Here is a 22,249-nt window from a genome sequence, read left to right as displayed (position 1 = left end):
GAGGAGGGAAAAGTGCAACCACAGATTGCATTATCCAAGCTTAGTATGTACTTGTTCAGCAAAATTCTGTCTGCAGAAAAAGCAATGTTTAGAACCATTCTGCCTGATATTCAAAGCAATTTAAGTGGGCAGGAGAGGCTCTGGCCTGCTTAAATCATTCCTGGCTGAGGCCCCCTTGGAGTTTCGCATTCAGTTTTGGAGACCTTATCTTGCTAAGGATGTAAAAAGACTTGAAGCAGTTCAGAGAAAAGCAACAAAAATAGTAGGGGGTTTACGTTGCAAGACATGCATGGAGAGACTTGCTGCCCTAAACATGTATGCTCTGTAGGAAAGGAGAAACAGGGGTGATGTGATACAGATGTTCAAATATTTGAAAGGTATTAATCTGCAAACAAACCTTTTCCAGAGTCAGGAAGGTGGTAGAAATAAAGGGTATGAATTGAAGTTGAAAGGGGGCTGAATCAGGAAAAATGTCAGGAAGTATTTTTTCACTGAGAGGATGGTACATACCTGGAATACCTTCCTGTGGGAGATAGTAGAGGTGAAAATGGTAATAGAATTCAAAAAGGCATGGGATAAACACAAAGGAATCCTGTTTAGAAGGATTGGATCCAAAGAAGCTTAGGGGAGATTAGGTAGGAAAGCCAGTACTAGGCAGACTTCTATGGTCTGTGCCCTGATCGAGACTGAACAAATTTGGATGGGCTGGAGTGGAGCTTTTCAGGGGCTGTGACAACAACTTCAGAAATGTCAGAACAAGGCCCTAAAAAAGACAAGGATAAATCAAGATCAGGTATACATTTGATGAATCACTTCATACTATATGTAATGAGTTTATCTTGTTGGGCAGATTGGATGGACCATACTGGTCTTTTTCTGCCGCCATCTACTATGTTATGTTACTACACATTACTATGATAGTCAGTGGCAATTAATTGTGGCTCTGATTGGCCATTAAAAAAATGGTCAGATCAGGGATGGTACAAGGGGCAGAATTGGGGAGGAGCTGGTGGTTATGCGGGTGCTAGCAATATTCAGTGCTGGGACTCGCATAGCTAAATCAGCCAAGTTAGAATAGCTCAAAAGCTGTCATTGATCAAGCTGTTGGCATCAAAGATGATTGAGGTTGCTTGTATTTACTAGGTTTTTACTGTCCTAGGTTTTTGGTTTTTTTTAGGTATTTACTGTCCTAAGTAGGCCAGTTAGCTATGTAGGTCTTGGCACTGAATATCATCCAGGATCTGCAAAACTTTAAAAAAAAACCCTCTGATCTGTTTCCTTTCCCCCCATGGCCGCAACTTTGAGAACTACCTTCCACCTCCATGTCCCCAGAATATTGGTGGTGGTGGTGGGGTTGGGGGCTATTCCAGGAGATGGGAGGAGGTTCTCAAAGTCCCGATCTAGAGTGAGGGGGAAGGAAGGAGGGGCTGTTATGGGGTGTTGGAAGGTGCTCAGAGGGGTTTTAAAAAGTTATGTGGGCCCAGCCGATATTCAGCCAGGATCTGAATAATTGTCTTGTATAGGCCCTGGCTGAATATCAGCTGGGACCCCACAAAATCTCCGGTGACCACTCTTCCAGAATTAGCCCCAGATATTCAGGACTAGTGCCTGCACATAGTCCGGTACTGATTATCCGGGGCTAATTTAGCCATTGACAGCATTAAAAAAACAACACTGTCACCAGCCGAATATCTGCCAGATTGTGTACATCTCTTCAAGGAGTGTAATAGGCCAGACATTCCATAAGAAAACACAATTTCAACTCCTGCACCTCTGTGTAATTTTCAGCACCATAGTATCATTCCGCCAATTTTTACTTTGATCGTAGCATGGAAGAACGGTGCTAAAGACACTTTTATATTAGGCTAATATCCTTAATACTGTAGCAAGTTTTAAATTATTGAAAAACTCAAAAACACTAAGATGGAGTCAGCAGTCCAGCAGCGAGAGAGGTGCTATCCAGTCTTTTGCATTGAGTGTTACATGTATGATTATCTCCCAGTTGGTGAGATGTCATATGTGTGTGCCCGATGCAAAGTGCTCCTAGCTCTTAGAGAACGTGTCTTAGAGAGCTCCTAGCTCTTAGCAGACTTGGTGGAGCTGAGGGAGACAGAGAGGTACATAGAGCAGACCTACAGGGATGTTGTAGAGAAGTCCCACCTCCAGTCTGGTAGCCCTTGTGCTACCTAGGAGGAGGGAGGTCTCCTAGAAGGAGAGCATCACCCTGGTGAAGTAGGAAGTACTCCTGTAGCCAGGACCTGCCCACCAGGGGATGTACTATCCTCTCGCACCGAGGATATGTCTCCAAGTGCTGCCCGGGAGGGAAAGGTTAGGACAGCCGTTGTAGTTGGTGATTCGATCATTAGGCATATAGATAGCTGGGTGCCTGGTGACTTGCCTGCCTGGTGTGAAGGTGGCGGACCTCATGCATCACCTAGATAGGATTTTAGATAGTCCTGGGGAGGAGTCGGCTGTCTTGGTACATGTGGGTACCAATGACATAGGAAAATGTGGGAGAGAGGTTCTGGTAGCCAAATTTAGGCTCTTAAGTAGAAAGCTCAAATCCAGATCCTCTAGGGTAGCATTTTCTGAAATGCTACCTGTTCCACGCGCAGGGCCAAAGAGACAGGCAGAGCTCCAGAATGAGATGAGACGATGGTGCAGGGAGGAGGGCTTTAGATTCGTTAGGAACTGGGCAACATTCTGCAGAAGGGGGAGCCTATTCCGAAAGGATGGGCTCCACCTTAACCAGGGTGGGACCAGGCTGCTGGCATCGGCATTTAAAAAGGAGCTAGAGCAGCTTTTAAACTAGAAATGGGGGGAAGGCCGACAGTTGCTCAAAAGCGCATGGTTCGGGATAAGGTATCTTGCAAGGATACCTCACAAACAGGGAAGATAGGGTTTCTGGATAGAGAGGTTGCACAATAGACCGTGGTAGGCCAGGTGCCCTTAAATACAACTAAAGATCAGACAAAAGATGGCAAATCAATAGTGTCAAGTACTAAGCATCATGCAAATAGGAACAACAAACATACTCTGAAATGTCTATATGCAAATGCTAGGAGTCTAAGAAATAAGATGGGAGAGTTGGAATATATTGCACTAAATGAAAAATTGGATATAATAGGCATTACTGAGACCTGGTGGAAGGAGGATAACCAGTGGGACACTGTCATACCGGGGTACAAAGTATATTGTAGTGATAGGGTGGACAGGACTGGTGGAGAGGTAGCATTGTATATTAATGAGAGCCTTGACTCAGATAGATTACAAATTCAGCAGGACACAAATCACACCTTTGAATCATTGTGGGTTGAAATTCCATGTATGAAAGGGAAAAGGACGGTGATAGGAGTGTATTACCGTCCACCTCGCCAGGATGAGCAGGTAGACACAGAAATGATAAAAGAAATCAGAGACGCAAACAAAATGGGCAATGTGATAATAATGGGTGACTTCAATTATCCAAATATAGACTGGGTAAATGTAACATCGGGACACGTTAGAGAGGTACAATTCCTTGATGAAATCAAGGACAGCTTTATGGAGCAGCTAGTGCAGGAGCCGACGAGAGAAGGAAAAATTCTAGACTTGGTTCTTAGTGGAGTGCATGATCTGGTGAGGGACATTATGGTTCTGGGGCCGCTTGATAACAGTGATCCTAATATGATCAGTTTTGATATCAACCTTGAAGTAACTATACACAGGAAGTAAAATACATTAGTGTTTAAGTTTAAAAAAGGAGACTATGATAAAATGAGAAGAACGGTTAAAAAAAACGTAAGGGGACAACTGAGAGGGTAAAAACTGTACAACAGGCATGGACGCTGTTCAAACATACCATCCTAGAGGCCCAGGCCAAACACATTCTGCAAATTAGAAAAGAAAGACGGAAGTCCAAAAGACAGATGGCATGGTTGAAAAGTGAGGTGAAGGAAGCTATTAGGGCTAAAAGAAACGCCTTCAGAAAATGGAAGAAGGAACCGTCTGAAAATAACAAGCAGCAGCATAAGGAGTGTCAAAGCAAATGCAAGGATGCAGATAAAGAAGGCCAAGAGGGATTATGAAAAAAAGATAGCATTAGAGGCAAAAAAACATAGCAAAAATTTTGTTTGGTATATTAAAAGCAGGGAGCCGGCAAAAGAATCAGTTGGGCCGCTGGATGACCGAGGGGTACAAGGGGTGATCAAGGAAGATAAAGACGTAGCAGAGAGATTGAACGAATTCTTTGCTTCGGTCTTCACTGAGGAAGATTTGGGTGGGATACCGGTGTCGGTAATGGTATTTCAAGCGGACGAGTCGGAGAAACTTACTGACTTCACGGTAAACCTGGAGGACGTAATGGGGCAGTTCAGCAAACTGAAGAGTAGCAAATCTCCTGGACCGGATGGTATTCATCCTAGAGTACTGATAGAACTGAAAAATGAGCTTGCGGAGCTACTATTAGTGATATGCAATTTATCCTTAAAATCGAGCGTGGTACCGGAAGATTGGAGGGTGGACAATGTAATGGCGATTTTTAAAAAAGGTTCCAGGGGAGATCCGGGAAATTATAGACCGGTGAGTCTGACGTCGGTGCCGGGGACTATGGTAGAGGCTATTATCAAAAACAAAATTACAGAGCACATCCAAGGACATGGATTATTGAGACCAAGCCAGCACGGCTTTTGTCTGGGGAAAACTTGCCTGACCAATTTACTTCAGTTCTTTGAAGGAGTAAACAAACATGTGGACAAAAGGGAGCCAGTTGATATTGTGTATCTGGATTTTCAAAGGTGTTTGACAAGGTACCTCATGAAAGGCTACAGAGGAAATTGGAGGGTCATGGGATAGGAGGAATTGTCCTATTGTGGATTAAAAACTGGTTGAAGGATAGGAAACAAGAGAGTGGGGTTAAATGGGCAGTATTCACAATGGAGAAGGGTAGTTAGTGGGGTTCCTCAGGGGTCTGTGCTAGGACCGCTGCTTTTTAATATATTTATAAATGATTTAGAGATGGGAGTAACTAGCGAGGTAATTAAATTTGCTGATGGCACAAAGTTATTCAAAGTCGTTAACTCGTGACAGGATTGTGAAAAATTACAGAAGGACCTTATGAGACTGGGTGGCTAAATGGCAGATGACGTTTAATGTGAGCAAGTGCAAGGTGATGCATGTGGGAAAAAAGAACCCGAATTATAGCTACATCATGCAAGGTTCCACGTTAGGAGTTACGGACCAAGAAAGGGATCTGGGTGTCGTCGCCGATAATACACTGAAACCTGCTGCTCAGTGTGCTGCTGCAGCTAGGAATGCGAATAGAATGTTGGGTATTATTAGGAAAGGTATGGAAAACAGGTGTGAGGATGTTATAATGCCGTTGTATCGCTCCATGGTGCGACCGCACCTTAAATATTGTGTTCAATTCTGGTCGCCACAACTCAAGAAAGCTATAGTAGAATTGGAAAAGGTGCAGCGAAGGGCAACTAAAATGATAGTGGGGATGGGACGGCTTCCCTATGAAGAAAGACTAAGGAGGCTAGGGCTTTTCAGCTTGGAGAAGAGTTTAAAAAGGGGTTAGACGGTTTCCTAAAGGACAAGTCCATAAACCACTACTAAATGGACTTGGGAAAAATCCACAATTCCAGGAATAACATGTATAGAATGTTTGTACATTTGGGAAGCTTGCTAGGTGCCCTTGGCCTGGATTGACCGCTGTCGTGGACAGGATGCTGGGCTCGATGGACCCTTGGTCTTTTCCCAGTGTGGCATTACTTATGTACTTATGTAAAGTTCTGAGCAGTGGTGACCATCTTTTGTTATCAAAATTAATGGTACTTGCTGACCCAACTGAGGTGGGTTCAGGCAGCTGGTCTTTGAGAAGATTACAGGGCTGACATCCCCTGAGATGCATCTGAAAGGAATGTAATGGCTAGTCTGATCCACACCAGATGTCTAACTTGCCTGGGAGGCTGGATTGGGAAGTAAAGAGCAATTTCTATGATTGGGGTTGTTTTTAAAAAGAAGCAAATCCTTTCCTCCTAAAGAAACAAAATCAAGCAAAAAGGTTTCTTGCAGAGCAAGTGAGTTTTCCAAGGCAAGGGTTTTCCAAACTATCAGTTTAAGTATAAACTTCTCTTCTAGTTGCAAAATTTCATCAATTCATCTTCTGATATTCCTGCAATAGGTTAGAGCAATTGAATAAGAGATGAGTAAAGATTTCTTCAACTTTATTGCATGATCAGCATAGATTGTTTGCTTGTAAGTAGCACTTTGCTGCCTAAACAGGAGTCGACAAGGCGATGCTGATAAAGAAACATTTCCATTACAGCCAAATCTTCTTCCAAAGTTTGGATGGAAGGAACTCATCCTTATTGAATTACCAAACCTTCTTATTACCAAGGCATGCATTCCAACTGCAAAGTTTCAATAGCAGATAAAATCTGGAAGCTGCCTTCAGGATGCAGGCTATTTTCATGGTTAATACTTCCAAGTTGCAGTCCTTCCATTATATCATCCTAGGAAAGATTGCATGGTGTGTTGAGTGCTGGAGCTGGACCCTGCAAAGTATTGCTGAGTAGGTAATCTAAATTCTTGCTGTAAAGTGCTGAAGTCTTTAAGATGACCATTCATATAAACATATTGTGGTCACCAAAACTGTTGGATCGACCAGACTTTCCAATTGACTGTTTTGTTGCCATTGAGTATTGCAGGATTATTTCCAATAGGTTTTCTCAATGAATAACTTTGTGTTTCTAGAGTCTTCTTTTCCAAAGCTTTAAAGGAGTGGAGGAGTGGCCTAATGGTTAGGGTGGTGGACTCTGGTCCTGAGGAACTGAGTTCAATTCCCACTTCAGGCACTTAACCCTCCATTGCCCCAGGTACAAATAAGTACCTGTATATGTAAGACGCATTGAGCCTGCCATGAGTGGGAAAGCATGGGGTACAAATATAACTAAAATAAATAAATAAAGCATGTATAGTGGTAACCATCATCACAGACTGCCTGCACTGATGCATAACTACCATACCAGAAGAAGATTAAGTGGTATGTAATAAATGATGGTCTTCTCTAGACAAAACCAAATTAGTTTATAAGTATCAGGGATTTCACTGTACCATCTCCCACCTTGTTGCAGCAAAAAGGAGAAATGATATGCTTGAAAGTCTGGAAAGTTGATCCCTCCTTTATTCTTTGGCAATTTTAAATTAGCCAGTGCTATTTATGGTGGTTTGTGATGCCACAGGAAGAAGGTTAGGATTATGTAAATTGTTTTATAAAATTTTCCTGCTATATATACATTGGCAAGATAGAATACTCTGAGTGTTATCTACCAGGAGGAAAAGACTTCAGAAACTCTGTATTCACTATATCATTAATGTGAATTACAGACTGTCATAGATCTCATACATACTTGATATTAGAGACTATGATACAGGTTCCTCATTAGTCAAAAACCTCCCATGTTATCAAAATCAAAATTTGTCTTGTAGCAGATTATATTATATTCTATTATCTACAAACTATAAAGGCAATAAATACACCTATCTGGGCTGTAGCGTTGCATGGAGGATATGCTCGACAGAAAGCTTCTGTTTCCCAAATGCTTCATCGGGAGCTCAGCCCTCAGTCGCCAAAAATGCCCAAAAAAACGCCCTTTTGTATAGGCACTTTTTTCCCCTGCAGCTGGCCTGCACCCCTCCTCTCACTCCCTTCTTCCCTGTGACCCTCCTTTTCTTTAGCAACTTGGCAGCAATTAAGAGAGGCTGCCGGCATCCTCGGGGCTTTCTCTCTAAGAGTCCTGCCTATGCGGAAACAGGAAGTTGAAACAAAGTAGGCGGGACTCGCAGAGGGAAGGCCTCAATGCTGGCAGCCTTTTTTAATTGTTGCACTGGCTGATGCTGGGGTCTGGACTCACAGGTAGGCAGCGGGAGGGAGGATGGGCGGGGAGGAAGAATCGCTGGACATGGATGGCAGGGGAGGGCAGGGAAGAGAGGAGAAATACTGGACATGGATGGAAGAGGAAGCCAGGGGAGAGAGGAGAAATGCTGGAAATGGATGGAGAGGAGAGCAGGAGAATTGTTGGACATGGAAGGATGGAGGGGTGGACAGGGGAGAGAGGAGAAATGCTGGACTTGGATGGAGGAGAGGGGAGAGAGAATTATTGCTGGATATAGATACATGGAAGGGAGGAGAGAGGGGGAAATGCTGGACATGGATGGAGGGAAAAATAGAGAAAAGAAGAAGATGCACATGGATGGAGATGAGGGAAAGGAAAGAGAGGAGGAAAAACTACACATGGATGGAGAAAATAGGCAAAAGCTGGATCAACGTTATACCTCCTCCAGTCAATTCCACGGAGGATCCAGCTTTTACTTATGGATGTAGTGCAAGAAATGAAGAAGAAAGGAGGAAAGTAAAGAAATAAATGGAAAGGAAGCCCTGGAAATGGAGTTAAGGGAACAGATAGCCAGCAGCAGAATCAGAGACTGGGACCAACATGATCAGAAAAACAAAGTCACCAGACAACAAAGGTAGAAAAAAATCATTTTATTTTCATTTTAGTGTTTGGAATATGTCCAATTTGAGAATTTACATCTGCTGTCTTATTTTGCATTGGGTATACTGGAGCTGTAACTGCTTACAGAAATTATTTATAATGAAAGAAACACCCACGTTATTTTTTTCTCCTATACTGGTATAATATCTTCAATGATGCCTGTTTATATGCGCCATGGCTGGTATAAGAGGTGTGGCTTATGTAGGTGATCCCACCCATAATGAGTATTGGTACTTTTTTTCCAACAAAAAAAGCACTGTCTAGAACCCACAGCTAAACGTAAGAGCAGCCCAAACAGATTCAAGCAACAGATTCAGCAAGTAAAGTGTTAAAGGGAAACCACAAAGACAGGCAGCTCAAGGCTGTGCTAGAACCCACAGCTAAATGGAAGAGCAGCCCAAACAGATGCAGACAGATTCAGAAAGTAAAGGGTTAAAGACTAACCACACAGAAGAACAGCTCACAGCTGAGCTAAAAAGCACAGCTAAACTGAGGAGCAAGTTCTCACAGACTCAAACAGCAAATATAGAAAGTAGAGAGTTAAATGCTAACCACACAGAGAGAGAACTCACAATGCACCTGAAGCACAAATAGAGGATCAGAAGGAAGCTCACAGCTGAGGGAATTAACACTACAGCATCCTATACAAGTAGAGGTAGGCTTAAATAGGTTCTGGCATCTGACATCATCTGCCTCAGACGTCAGTCCAATCCCTGACATAGCCAATCAGGACCAAGACCCTGTCGCTAACTTCCCCCACCAAGAAAGATAAAGGGAGAACCAGGTGGATGTCAAGCCTCTATCCCATTGATGTTACTATATGTATGTTCTTTTCTATTTTGTTACATTTGTACCCCGCGCTTTCCCACTCATGGCAGGCTCAGTGTGGCTTACATGAGGCAATGGAGGGTTAAGTGACTTGCCCAGAGTCACAAGGAGCTGCCTGTGCCTGAAGTGGGAATTGAACTCAGTTCCTCAGGACCAAAGTCCACCACCCTAACCACTAGGCCACTCCTCCACTCTGGTTCCCTATTCTGCCATAGCAAACATCATGATATTTACCATAGTCATGGATCCAGTGGAGACATTTATTTATTTTCAGTATTTACATACTGCCTAGACCTAAGTGGTTTACAATTTTTCTTTGTCAGGTACTGGTACTGTCCCTAATGGGCTCACAATCTAGTACTGTATTGTACCTGGGCCAATGAAGGGTTAAGCGGCTTGCCCAGGGTCACACAGAGCTGCAGAGGGAATTGAAACTGATTCCCCAGGATTACAACTCCCCAGTGCTGACTGTTAGGCAGCAGTGGGAATTGAACCCTGTTCCACAGGTCACAACCCTCTGCACTAAACATCAGGCCACTCCTACACTCCACATGTCAGTTAAATCTGATTCATTAACCTGCTCATTGAGGTAAACACTCAATTTTGTCCCAGTTTATCGTGTATTCTGAAATCAGTGCAGATCTGTCTTTAAGATTTAACAAGTGAAAAACTGAGTCACCCATAGCAAAGGGCATTAAATCATCAGCAAATTTCCAACAGCAAATCCCCTTTATAGCATCACATTTTTTTTTGGCAATCACCAATATTTCCAATTCAGTGTTAAACTATAAGAGAGAAAGTGGGCATCCTTGATGAGTGCCGCTCAGAAAAGGGGAGGGGATAGGAGATTGTTAACAAAAATTCTGGCTAAAGGTTGCGTACATAAAATTTAGATCATCCTAATGAACCTCTGACTGAAGCCAAACCACCCCAGAATGTAGAAGACATAAAGCCACTCAACATGGTCAAAAGCTTTTTTACCGTCCGTTGAAATAGGTACAAATGGTTCTTTCTGTGTAGAAGTAATGGACTGCAGGATACAAGGTACTAGCATTCTTAGAGGCCATCCTAACAGGCATTTTGATCACAGTGCATGATGCAGTTAGAAACCTTGAAAAGTCTGTTAGCTAGAACCTTTGAATAGATCTTACTTTCCACATTTAAAAGGGAGATGAGCCTGTAAGTGGAAGTTATCTTGGAGTCCTTGCCTGACCTCTTAATGACCACTTTCTTAGTCTTCGCAAAAATACCTTTACCATCATCTCATCCAAAAACGGCATCAATACCCTTAACTTTGGGAGGAGGTGGTCTGAAAAAGTCCTGTAGATTTCAGCAGAGAACCCATCTGGGCCTGGGTCTTAATTTAAGAAGAGAAGTGATAAAGATATCACTGAGAAAAATAACTTAACAGGTTTTTTTGTATGGGGGACAATATAGAATAATTCAGAAAAGCTAAAAAGGATGTGAGCTGAATGGACACAGTGGAGGAGTCTGAGGAGTATGATGCTGTATAAAATTCCTGGAGCTGACACAAAATATCTGTGCCAGACAGAACCTTTCCCCTATGTAGTATGATACTGTTTCTCTGGATCTCCTGCCTTTCAGGTATTGAGCTAGGGCTCTACTGCTATTATTGTTATCAGCATAGTGTTTGGCACCCCATGAAGCTAAAATGATGCCAGCTGTCTTACTCTGCAGCATGTTGTATTTATATTTCAGCACTAGATATAAAGTTAACCACTCAATAATCAGCTGGCACTGGTCAGTGTTTTTTTTTTTTAATGCTTTGACTGCTACTGACTAAATTGCCCCAGATATTCAATGCCGGGCCATGTATGGGCACTGGGATTGAATATCTGGTGATCTGACTCTCACTGGATATGTGATAGCCACAAGAACCTATGTGGGTCTCCTCCCCTCCCCCCCCCCCCCCCCCCCATGATTCCAAGCTCTCCCCATCAACCCACCCAAGACTCTCTGCCCAAACTCCCCCAATAGCAAATCCTTCTCCCAGCATCCCTTAAGAAGAGACTCCCCCTCACCCAGCCACCTATAGGCACCCCTGGGCCTAGCTTGTGGGGCTGGTCAGGCAAGAATGAACCTCACTTGCTCCTGCCCCTGACAACTCCATCTGTAAAATGGCTGCCACAACCTCAAGTGGTAGTTTCATGGTACAGATGGAGCTGCCTGCTGAAAAATAATAAGTATAAACTAAAAAAGGGAATATTTGTAATATTATGTTAAATTAATAACTAAAATTTAAAAAAGATTTTAATCTACCAAAATCATATTAATTTTAACACATCTCCCTTCCATCTCTGATGCTTGATGATTTACAGAATGGAGGACAGAACAGCAGATTCAAATTGTGATTCCATTATAGTTATGATGAATTTCTTGCAAATACACTGGCTGATGTTTGAAATACTCCTTAAACTTATGCCATTTTAGCAACCTATTCAGCATTTTACCCCCTAAATTCTATAAATGGTGCACAAAATTGTGCACATGAATTTGGATGCATGCCCAATTTGTGCACACAATTTGAGTAATGAGCCAATTAGTGCCAATAATTGGGTGCTAAGAATCAATTATAAGCACTAATGTGCATGGTACTATTCTATAAAGATGTGCGTGTAAAGTTTTCAGCACTACAACAATAGAAACTAGAAAATAGGGACATTAACAGTGGTTACAAATTTCAGGTAGACTAGTACCAACTAGATCCCTCCTCATCTCATCTTCAGGTTATATTTACTATTATACATAGGCGGTTGGTGGCACAACTGTTTGGGGAGGCTAAAGGGGGCGGGGTTAGGGGGTGGGGCCAGGGGGTGGAGCTTAAATCCATAATTGTCTGATAACACACAGAAAAAAATAAATAAATAAAAATAAAAGTCACAATTAATACCTTTTATTAAATTTAGATATTAGATATGTATCATATGTCAAAGAATAAAGTGGTTGCTCAAAGCATATTCTAAGCACAATCACTCAACTGCAAAACACTATGCACAACTTTGTGCAAAAACACACTCAGAACCTTACTGTACCATAAATATTACACTGGGCAGAACCTAATACACCAATATACCACCCATACGGAAAATGCAGACCGTCAACAATATGAAACAAGGGATCATATCATCACAATTCTCATGTAGAGCCACAAAACACCCTAATTCATGTTTAATGTGGGATAAAATGCCATAAATAAGTAAATAAATATAAACTTTTAATGTTGAGCACCTGATTCTCAAAGTGGGCATATTCCAAACACTATAATGAAAATAAAATGATCTTTTCTACCTTTGTTGTCTGGTTGTCCGATTCTGCTGCTATCTGTTCTCAGTGCAGGTCAGGAAGGCATCCTCGTTAAATATCTCCCTGGCAACCCAGCCAACCCCCCCCCCCCCCTCCCCTGCTCTCCCAGCAGTAAGGTAAACAAACCATAAACCAATTTCTACAATTGGTTACACAAGGCTAGAGGGCTTTCACTGCAGCTCCTGCTGTGAGGATGGATGTAAATCAACAATTTAAACCTCTCAGAGCACAGCAGGGCAGGCTTAGCCTGTCCAAGCCTCTTATACCGGGCGCCTATGCTATTATAGAATGGCCATGCTGTAGGAAACCAAACAAAAAAAAACCCAAACTCAAGTAAACCTGATTCCATTGAGCAGTAGTGAGTGAGTAATGTGTGGCATGGTCCAAACCCACTGAAGTTTTGTGGCTGAGAAAGAATACACTGTTCTTAGGTAATGTTACCCAAGCACTACCCCAAAGAATGCAATTAAAGGAGTCCCACCCTACTTATAACAGATAGTGTTAATCAGAAGCGCAATTTGTTTGCACACAAATAGGAATCCTTACTACTTAAATTAGAATCTATTTTTAGACATGAACAGTATAATCATAGAAAACTAGTTTCTGCTTCATTCAACACCGAATGCATAATATCAGCTGTGAGAGGCTATCACAGTTGAAATCAGCCTGATTCACAAATGTGTTACCCAGTTGGCATGGTGTAAATACGCTTGCCTCATTGAAGATGAGAAAATGAGAACTCAGGTCCACCTCTGTCGAGAAATAAAATTTCTAACAGTGCAATAGGAAAACAATGGAAAAGTTACTTATACTGGTTCTATTTCAGAATAGCCCTGCTCCTCCAAAAGACTCTGTAAAGCTTATGGATCTGTAAAGCTAACAGATCTTCAAACAATCTAGTGAGATTGTTAATAGTAATCTGCATTATGGCAGGGAATTACAGTCCATATAGAACAGGCAGCTTTCCCTGTGTTATGATTCTGTTAGAATTCTGCTAGTCAGACAGGGGAATGCTTGGAACCTCTCCTGATTGGGGCTGAGCTGATGTAAGTCTGATCTGCTTAATCTCACCTCTCCTGCCAACCCCTGCTTCAGCGTTTTCTCCAGTCCTGCTGAAGCCTTACCTTTGCTCTGTCTGAGCTATTAGCTCTGTGCTTGTGTGGAGTTGTTACTCCTCTTATTGACCTATAAGTACATTCACTCTGCAGCTCCTCAGTACCTCTCCACTCTCATCTCTCCCTACATTCCTCCCCGGGAACTCCATTCACTGGGTAAATCTCTCTTATCTGCACCCTTCTCCTCCACCGTTAACTCCAGACACCGTTCCTTTTATCTTGCTGCACCATATGCCTGGAATAGACTTCCTGAGCCGGTACGTCAAGCTTCATCTCTGGCCGTCTTCAAATCTAAGCTAAAAGCTCACCTTTTTGATGCTGCTTTTAATTCCTAACCCTTATTCTCTTGTTCAGAACCCTTATTTTATCATCCTCCATTTAATATTCCCTTATCTCTTGTTTGTCCTATTTGTCTGTCCTAATTAGATTGTAAGCTCTGTCGAGCAGGGATGTCTCTTCATGTTCAAGTGTACAGCGCTGCGTACGTCTAGTAGCGCTTTAGAAATGATAAGTAGTAGTAGTAGTTCTTCCTGACTTGTGTGTTAAAAGCAGCCCTTCCGTTTAGCCTGCTTTAACTTTTTGTCTGTTGTGTTTGTCTCCTGATTCATGTGAGCATTGCTCCTTATCTGATTGGTGTATGTAAAGGCAGCTTTCCCTGTGTTATGATTCTGTTAGAATTCTGTTAGTCAGACAGGGGAATGCTTGGAACCTCTCCTGATTGGTCCGTCAGGGATGAGCTGATGTCAGTCTGATCTACTTAAGCTCACCTCTCCCGCCAACCCCTGCTTTGGCGTTTTCTCCAGTTCTGCTGAAGCCTTACCTTTGCTCTGTCTGAGCTATTAGCTCTGTGCTTGTGTGGAGTTGTTACTCCTTCCCTGGCTTAATATCCAGGACTGGCCATTGAATGGCATTTAAGTGGGTAGGAGCCTCTCCTGCCCACTTAAACCTCATTGAATATCGACCCCCTATATGAATGTTAGACCAGTGAAGAAGCAAACCTAGTTTTTGTCTATGAGCCTTGCCACAGTCACTACTTATCAGTATATTCAACAGTATTGACTCAATGGCCAGCACTGTCATAGGCAGCTGAATGGAGTGGGCCACTGGGACCACAGCCTAACCAGTATTTTGCCCATCATGTCTCCAACAACTAGAGAGCTTGGGGGTGGTCTGATTTGTTTGGCCTCCGAGCACTGTGAATATTAAGCACCAGTACAGTACATGGACTTTTTCAGTATCAGGCCCATAGATTTCCTGCGATCCACCACAGTTGTTCAAGAGATAAAAAGGGAAAAGGAGAAACTAGCAAATGATCTGATATATTTTCATTACCAGCTGGAAGTTCTGTATATGCTCAATAAAAGAATTTATTGCTTCATTTTCTAAATTAATTACCGACATTTCCATTTGCTTTGCTTACCATCAAAGCTCTGCAATTATTGTTGCTATGCATCATTTGTTGCATGTATTGTAGAGGAACTAGATAATGATATGTATTTGTAGTACTCTCTTCCTTTTCCCTTTGAAAAAAGGAATCATTTTATGGGGCAGTGCTGCATGCGTTATGCATGGTTAATATCATTAAACACTAATAATATGATTCAGATTTGTTGGGTAAAAGTAAGATTTGCAAGGAACAGTGAGCACTAATAACAGTAATCAGCTCAAATATACTTTCCACAGATTCCTTATTAGCACCTCCCTCTCCCTTTTTTTAGAAAAATTTGGAGGGAGGAAATGGAAGCTCTGGTTGTGTTTGATTTTATTTATGTATTAAGCTATGTGAGGGAATCTATAGGATGCTGCCATTTCCTTGTAAGGATACTCCTTCACAGTGTCAGAGCCACCTTAATACTTATAATCCCGCCCAAAGGGGAAAATGACATGATAGGAGTGCAGCAAGGAGGGCATGGTCCAGGAAGTATAAAATCTTAGGGTAGGCCCAGAGGGAAGTAACAAAGACCCACTCAACCAAACAACTGAGGGCCCACAATTCACAATTGGTACCCCAGCCAAACACAACCTGGGAGACACACTCAGTGTTTGTTCCACAGAAACTTCCTGCAGAGGAAGGCAGAGGTTTTACACAAATCATTGGCCCAATATAACCTCAGATTACTTCAAATTAAACAACCCGAATTGCAGATATTACTCGTATGTAACGCAAATGGAGTGACTGCAATTATATATATTATGTGTTGGGAGGTTCACTTAATTATGGAGGAAAAAGGTCTCAAAATACCAGTTTGCCCATATATATGAGTATATCATAAGGCATATCTTAGGCTGAACACATCATCGACCTAAAAAAACATCCTTCAATTTTATTCAAATGACTTTTCACAAAAAGAAATTTTCTTTGACTTAGCTTTTGTGTGCTGGATGGTCTCACGTCTACTTTCTTATCTCCCGATGGGGACCCGTTTCGCTCCACCGCTTTCTCAAGGGAGGGACATAGATGTGCCTAAAAAACAAAGTAAGTCAAAGCCCAAAATTTAAACTTACTATTTTATAGCATAATCAACTCTCCAACACACTTATTGATGTGTCTCTCTGTGTACAGCAAGACCAACAGTTTCTACAAAATGGCTTCCTATTTAAATACCTTGGAAACTAGGGTGTGTCTTAGCTGATTGAGGCTGGATATGGTGTCTCAGAAAGGACTTGCTTATGTGTGTGTTAATCAACTAGTTGAGGCTAGATATGGTGTTTCTGAGAGGACACACTTATGTACTTAGTCCAAATCATTGATGAAACTCCTCAGCCCCCTCTATAGGATCTTAAAAGAATGCAGTCCATTCGATAGTGGAATTTAGCCCCTTCGGTGCAAATGATTGTAGGGCATGTATCCATCATTGTGCACATTGAGTCAACTTCCTATCATGATCGCCCCCCTCGAGAGGGAGGTTCCACCTGCTGTATAATACAACATCCCGTAATGTCTTTAAAGATTTCACTAGTTGATTAACACACACATAAGCAAGTCCTTTCTGAGACACCATATCCAGCCTCAATCAGCTGACTAAGACACACCCTAGTTACATGTCAAAAGTGAATAATCTTACTTATCAACAAGTGTTCTTATATAATTCTATCCCAAAGAAACGGACTTACTATTATGTGTCTGCACGCAGCTTCTTACTGTCTACTCAAAATGACGATCGTGTTCTTTTATGCCTAACAGAGTGTCTGGAAACCACCAGCCATCCCTTCTGTGATTATTCACGGAGGCTGGTGTGTTACAAAAAACAACCCCACTGCAAGTAAGTGTTGAGACCTTTTGGTTCCACTGTATCCAACCGGTGTATCCAGAAGGTCTCGTGTTGCAATAACTTCCTATTGAAGTCACCTCCTCTATTTGACGGGTGTACCCATTCTATGACTTTACATTTTAAGTCATCAAATAAATGATTCTTGACCACACAATGCTGTACCACAGGGGCTCCAAAACTGCGTGCCATAATCCTTGACTTATGTTCTATCATTCTTGCATGCAATGATTGCGTAGATTTACCTATATAAAGCTTACCACATGGACATTTAATGTAGTACACTATCCCAGATGTACGACATGTAGTATGTTCTTTCAGCTTATAATGTTTCCCCTCATGTGTGAAATCCACCCCTTCTTCTGTGATCTCACATGTTTTACAATGTGGTTTCTTGCATATAAAATGTCATTCTCAATCTAACGAATCACTCTGCTCACTCTTGTTCATAACCACTGGTAACTGAGCCGGACTAAGAATCTCCTTCAGATTCTGAGAACGTGAAAATGCTGTCCTCAATGTGTGATTCATAAAAATGGGATGGGACCTCATTATGTCCCAGTGATGCCTCATGATGCCAGCTATTGCTTCTCCCCCTGGGACATAACGTAACACACACGTCATAACATCATCTGTTTGTTCTGTACGCTGTCTCGGTTGCAGTAACAGGTCTCTGTTATTAAATTTGGCTCGTGTGTATGCTTTTTTCAAGATCTTATATGGATAATGTCTTTGTACTAGTCTGGCTCCAAGATTTTCCGCATATGTCTTATAATCGCTATCATCTGTACAGATTCTTTTGAACCTGAGAAACTGGGAAAACGGTAAACTCTGTTTCAGCGCCCTAGGATGGCAACTGTTAAAGTCCAAAAATGTATTCCTATCCGTTGGTTTCGAAAAAACTTTAGTGATGAAACGATCATGTATACGATGTACTTCCACATCTAAAAAATGTATCATCTTAACAGACCAAGATATTGTAAATTGAATTCTAGAATGGCATTGATTCAGCCAATCATAGAATTCCATCAGTTCCTGCACATCTCCAGACCACAATACAAAGACGTCGACGATATATCAACGCCAGATTTTAATTTTAGTGTTGTATGGTGAAACTCCGAGCTATTTCTTTTCAAACATTGCCATAAATAGGTTGGCCAAAGTAGGGGCAAAAGTAGCCCCCATGGCAACCCCAGATTTCTGTACATAGATCTTATCTTGAAATTAAAAAAAAATTGTTACACAGTGCTATTGTGGTTAGCTCCATAAGGAAATCAGCTGAGAAGGATGAGGCTGCCATCCCTAGAGACAGAAAAAGGTGGAAGAGGGAAAGTGGGTTTGAGTGGAAAGATAAGGAGGAATTCTGTCATGGCCATGATAGGCCTGATATGCAGAGACATTTTTATTGCCAGGAGAGGCATGTGGGTTACTAAAATGCAGGCAAATGCTAGTGTCTGTATCCACTAGGGCAGGGGTTCTCAACCAAGTTCTCGGGACACACCTAGCCAGTTAGGTTTTCAGGATACTCACAATGAATATGCATAGATTTTCATGCCCTACCTCCATTGTATGCAGATTTATCTCATGCATATTCATTGTGGTTATCCTGAAAACCTGACTGGCTAAGTGTGTCCTGAGGACTGGGTTGAGAACTCCTGACGAGCACTAGCATTTACCTTACTTTTTAGTGAGGAAGCAAGGTGGGAACTTTTGCCTCCAAGTTTTATCTTATTCCCAGTCTTACTATCTCCACAAAGACCTGATTTTAGAAGGGGTCTCCTGGCTACTTTGCCTTCTCTCTTCCCTGTCCTGGGGAGCTAACTGCTTCTGCCAGTCGCAAAGTGTACCTCAATGATGCAAAATCATATATGTAACATGTATTTATAAACTGCTAATTGCAGATACTATTCTGATTATTATTTTAATTCTTGGCACAAATGAGCACTGTCAGCACCGAGAGCTCTTTTCTTCACTTGATTTATACTTTATGAGGGTGACCGCTAGCTAAAAAAACAAATTTTCATCAAATTTGTACTTTAAATGGAGATATTGACTATAAGGTAGATTTTGATGGCATATTTGAATATGGAAACTCTTGTATCTTAACATAGAAGTTGACATCTGTAGTCTTATGAAAATGCTAATATCCAAATGTTCTTGAACAACAAATGCTTTCAGATCCAAAAATGGTACCACATTTATATCATAAGCATATGTAAATTGCAGACTTTCAATCCTAAATATTGATCCATGAAACAAAGGATATAAGCTCTGGTCTCTTTTCTCATCTGAAAAATGTATCATCAATTAATCTTGTCCAATATGCTTTAACAAATTACAAAAGAGAATTATATACACATTGTTCCGTAAAAGAGTTTAGTCTTTTTCCAAACCCACTGTGAGACAAGGAAGATGGTTAAGAACTGACAGGAAAGGGAAGGAAAAGTGGAACTTTGGGGATAATTAGGTATTTGTGAACTGCTATTTCTATGCTGTAATTCTGAGCTTCGTGATTTTCTGTTTGTACTCACCATTTAATTGTGTATTTATTATGTTTTAAACCACTTGGGCTTAATCATAATAAAAAGCAGGATATATATTGAAAATAAAATGTAATCTGTGTTGGCAATGTGCAGTGTCATAGTGGCACCAATGGTTGTGCACTTAATCTGATGGTAGGATGAGCCTTCAGCTGAGAAAAAGGATTTTTTTGTAAGAACCAAACTTCCTAACTATACAAAATACAAAATGTTTTTTAAGGTTGGTGTTTGTTCTTTGCAACAACAGCATAGAAGCAGACAGGGACCTGGATCTCATGAGCTTGATATGTACTACTAATACTACTTATCATTTCTAAAGCGCAACTAGATGTACGCAGTGCTGTACACTTGAACATGAAGAGACAGTCCCTGCTTGACAGAGCTTACATTCTAATTAGGACAGACAAACAGGACAAACAAGAGATAAGGGATTATTAATTTGAGGATGATAAAATAAGGGTTCTGAACAAGTGAATAAGGGTTAGAAGTTAAAAGCAGCATCAAAAAGGTGGGCTTTTAGTTTAGATTTGAAGACGGCCAGAGATGAAGCTTGACGTACCAGCTCAGGAAGTCTATTCCAGGCATATGGTGCAGCAAGATAAAAGGAACGGAGTCTGGAGTTAGCAGTGGAGGAGAAGGGTGCAGATAAGAGTTCCCGGGGAGGAATGTAGGGAGAGATGAGAGAGGAGAGGTACTGAGGAGCTGCAGAGTGAATGCACTTATAGGTCAATAAGAGGAGTTTGAACTGTATGTGGAAATGGATAGGAAGCCAGTGAAGTGACTTGAGGAGAGGGCTAATATGAGCATAACGACACTGGCGGAATATTAGTCGTGCAGCAGAATTTTGAACAGATTGAAGAGGAGAGAGATGGCTAAAGTGGGAGACCTGTGAGAAGCAAGTTGCCATAGTCTCAGTGAGAAGTGATAAGAGCGTGGATGAGGGTTCTGGTAGTGTGCTCAGAAAGGAAAGGGTGAATTTTGGTGATATTATAGAGAAAGAAACGACAGGTTTTAGCAGTCTGCTGAATATGTGCAGAGAAGGAGAGGGAGGAGTCGAAGATGACCCCAAGGTTATGGGCTGATGAGACAGGAAGGATGAAGAGTGTTATCCATAGAAATAGAGAATGGGGGAGGAGGAGAGGTTGGTTTAGGGGGAAAGATGAGACGCTCAGTCTTGGTCATGTTTAGTTTCAGATGGTGCTGAGACATCCAGGCAGCAATGTCAGACAGGCAGGCTGATACTTTGGCCTGAATTTCGGCTGAGATTTCTGGTGTGGAGAGGTAGATCTGGGAGTCATCAGGGTAAAGATGATACTGAAAACCATGGGATGAGATCAGAGTACCAAGGAAAGAAGTATAGATGGAGAAAAGAAGAGGTCCCAGGATAGATCCCTGAGTTACACCAACTGACAGTGGGATAGAAGTAGAGGAGGATCCACTAGAGTATACACTGAAGAGTGGGAGAGAGAAGAAGAAAACCAGGAAAGAACAGAGCCCTGAAATCCAAGTGAGGACAGCGTATTAAGGAGTAGGCTGTGATCAACAGTGTCAAAAGCAGCTGATAGATCGAGAAGGATGAGGATAGACCTTTGGATCTGGTCAGGAACAGATCATTGAAGACTTTAGCAAGTGCTGTTTCACTTGAAAGAAGGGGGCGAAAGCCAGATTGAAGTGGATCAAGAATAGCTGGAGATGAAAGAAAGTCAAGGCAGTGAACAGCACGTTCAAGTATCTTGGATAGGAAAGGGAGGAGGGAGATGGAGCGATAGTTGGAAGGAGAGATAGGGTCCAATGAAGGTTTTTTAAGGAGTGGTGTGACTACAGCATGTTTGAAGGCATCAGGAACAGTCGCAGTGGACAGTGAAAGATTGAGGATATGACAGATAACACTATCTCTCCTACTGTCATCCCTTTTAAGTAGATGGGTGGGAATAGGATCAGAGGAACAGGTAGTTAGTTTTGAGGAGGAAAGAAGATGTGTAGTTTCCTCTTCAGTGATTTCAGAAAAGGAAGAAAAGGAGGCAGGGGTTGGAGGGTTGAGTGAATGGACTAAGGGAAGGAGAGGTGGCGGTGACCTAGTTGAGAATTCAAGTTTAATCTTGTGAACCTTATCATGAAAGAACTCAGCCAGAGTCTGGGGGGAAAGTGAAGGGGGGGGGGGGTGGAGGTGAAGGCACTTTGAGGAGAGAGTTCAGTGTGGCAAAGAGACGTTGAGGGTTTGCACCAAGAGAATATGTCAACTGGATGTAATAGTCCTGTTTGGCAAGTAAAAGAGCAGACTGGAAGGAGGTCAGCAAGAATTTGAAATGTATGAAGTCAGCATGGGCACGGGATTTCAGCCAAAGGCGTTCGGCAGAGCGGGCACAGGTACATAGGTAGCGGATTCTAGAGGTCAGCCAAGGCTGGGGTTTGGTGCGTTTTACAGAATGGGGAATGGGAGGAGCAAGAGTATCCAGAGCAGAGGAGAGAATAGTATTATAGGAAGAGACAGCCTCATTGACAGACTTGGATCACATAGTAGTAGAGAAGAGATTTGAAACACTGGAGGACAGAGTAGAAGGGTCAATAGCCTGAAGATTCCTAAATGTATTGGGTAAGATTGTACGGGACTGGGGAGGAGGGTGTTTAAGTGT

General features: G+C 42.0%; 1 long non-coding RNA gene across 1 annotated transcript; it reads left to right on the top strand.

The window, feature by feature from the left end:
- The first annotated feature begins 212 nt into the window (after positions 1-212).
- Positions 213-22,017, top strand: LOC115468003. Its single transcript, XR_003941800.1, has 3 exons — positions 213-360; positions 8,858-8,865; positions 22,008-22,017. It is a non-coding gene; the product is annotated as an uncharacterized LOC115468003 (long non-coding RNA).
- Positions 22,018-22,249: the final 232 nt, after the last annotated feature.

The sequence above is a fragment of the Microcaecilia unicolor genome, chromosome 4, assembly GCF_901765095.1.
Source record: "Microcaecilia unicolor chromosome 4, aMicUni1.1, whole genome shotgun sequence".
NCBI lineage: Eukaryota > Metazoa > Chordata > Amphibia > Gymnophiona > Siphonopidae > Microcaecilia > Microcaecilia unicolor.
This window is presented reverse-complemented; position numbering and strand designations above follow the sequence as displayed.